General features: G+C 41.2%; 1 non-coding gene across 1 annotated transcript; it reads right to left on the reverse strand.

Annotated features, from left to right (window-relative positions):
- Nucleotides 1-1,303: 1,303 nt before the first annotated feature.
- trnas-uga (transfer RNA serine (anticodon UGA)) lies at nucleotides 1,304-1,386 on the reverse strand. The gene has a single exon. It is a non-coding gene; the product is annotated as a tRNA-Ser (tRNA).
- Nucleotides 1,387-2,292: the final 906 nt, after the last annotated feature.

Here is a 2,292-nt window from a genome sequence, read left to right on the forward strand (position 1 = left end):
GAGAGGATCTTGTACTGGGAGATCGTTTATTATTCCTGCCTCATTACACAGGACCAGATCTAAGATAGCTTGCTTCCCTTTACGTTCTGTAACATAATGTTCTAAGAAACAATCCCGTATGCATTCTATGAATTCCTCCTCAAGGCTACGCAGTGCGATTTGATTTGACCAATCGAAATGTAGGTTAAAATCCCCCATGATTACTGCCGTTCCTTTTTCACATGCCTCCATTATTCTCTTGGTTATTGCCCGCCCCATCGTGAAGGTATTATTTGGGGGCCTATAAACTACGCCCACCAGTACCTTTTTCCCCTTACTATCTCTAATATCTACCCACAATGATTCAATATTTTGTTAATTAGAGCCAATATCGTCTCTCACACCTGCCCTGATAACATCCTTTATTAACAGAGCTACCCCACCTCCTTTCCCTTCTTGTCTATCCTTCCGAATTGTCAGATACCGCTGTATGTTTAATTCCCTGCTCTGGCCAACCTGCAATGTTTCTGTAATGGCCAACAAATCATACCCATTTATGATGAGTTGTGCCGTCAAATCATTTACTTTATTTCAAAAGCTGCGTGCGGTTAGGTAGAGTGTTTTAGTACTAGTTTTTAAACCAGGATTTTTAGTTTTGACCCCTCCTGCAGCTTCTTTATATTCATACATATTGTCTCTTCCTATCACCTTGTCGTTTACACTTTCCCCAGTGCTACTCTGCTCTGTTGCCTCCTGCCTTTTGCATTTTTGGGGTCCTGTGATCTGAGCTGTCAACCACTCTAACTAGCTCAGAGCCCTGTCCTGGTTTCCGAATACTCCTTGCATTGCGGCACCGAGATTTCATGCTTGCCTTTCTATTACACTTTGACCCATTAGAATTTTGCTGTACATTATTCTGCTGCAAACTGCAGGGGCCACGTCGCTTAATGGATAAGCCATCTACGTTGATGCAAACACTGATGTTATCAGAAAATTGCAACGTCAAACGCGGCCTTGGTCATTTTGGCAAAACTTGTTCATCTTTAGAAAACCAAACCTCGTTCGCACTCATTAACTAAAGGTGAGTTCCTCCCAAACAATGCACTTGACTTTATTAAAAGGCATTTTTTTATACTGTCTATATTGCTCACTGATTTTTGCAGATAGTGTCCAACAAACCAACAATGAATACCGATAAACTATTAATGTTTCCAGTTCGAACAACAGCTTCGCGTCAATCAGTGTAACAAAGGGCAGTGGAGGGAATTGTAATCAGATTCCATTGAGATCCCCGTGTGTCGATAAAAAAGAGCACTTGCAGAATCACTGCGGGCAGGGTTCGAACCTGGGCAGGGAAATCCCCACTGGATTTCAACTCCAACGCCTTAACCACTCGGCCATAGCAGCTACACACTAGAGCTGCTTTAATAGTCGAATCGTCGGTGCAATTTATCAGAGAGACCGCCTGCATGCTTGCCCTATTGGATCACCCAGACGATGTGAAAATGAAATCATAGAATCGCAGAATCTCGCAGCAAAGAAGGAAAAATTTCGGTTAGAACTGAAAGAATTTACATTTCGGGAAAAACTGAACAGTCTGGGGAGCTTCTTTCTCGAAAAACAAGTGAGATATATTTTTAACATTATGAAGGTATTTGATCGAGTTGATGTGGAGAAAATGTTTGCTATTGTGCAGGAGTTCAGAACGGGAGATCAACGGTAAATTCAGTGGACAATTCAAGAGCAACTTATTTACCATAGAGTGGTTAGAATGTGGAAGATGCTACATAAGCAGCAGTTGAGGCGAATAGCACCGATTCATTTTAAAGGGAAATTACCAAAGCACATGACTGAGAAAGCAATAGAACAATATGCTGATAGGATCAAGTGAAGTAGGGTAGTGTGCAGCATTAACTCTAGCAACACCAGTTAGGTACAATTGTCTCTTTCTGTGATGCAATCTCTATATAACGTTATGTAACACACATTTTAAACAACAACAACGTATATATAATTAGCACCTTGAAATTAGCGAAACGTCCAAGGCGCTTCACAAGAGTATTATGCGATACAAATTTGACACCGAGCTACTAAATAAAAAATAGCGCAGGTGACTAAAAGATTGGTCAACCAGGTATGCTTGATAATGAGGAAGAAAGCTGTACTTTGCAGGTAGATATCAAAGAACTGGTCAGGGGTTTAATGGAATTCAACCCGGAGAAGTGTTCGATAATGCATTTGGGGAGTGCTTATAGGGAAAGCGAATAAACATTAAATGTGAGGTCACTGATGAGTGTAGAGGTGCAAATGTCC

This window comes from Pristiophorus japonicus, unplaced genomic scaffold (genome assembly GCF_044704955.1).
Source record: "Pristiophorus japonicus isolate sPriJap1 unplaced genomic scaffold, sPriJap1.hap1 HAP1_SCAFFOLD_210, whole genome shotgun sequence".
Taxonomy (NCBI): domain Eukaryota; kingdom Metazoa; phylum Chordata; class Chondrichthyes; family Pristiophoridae; genus Pristiophorus; species Pristiophorus japonicus.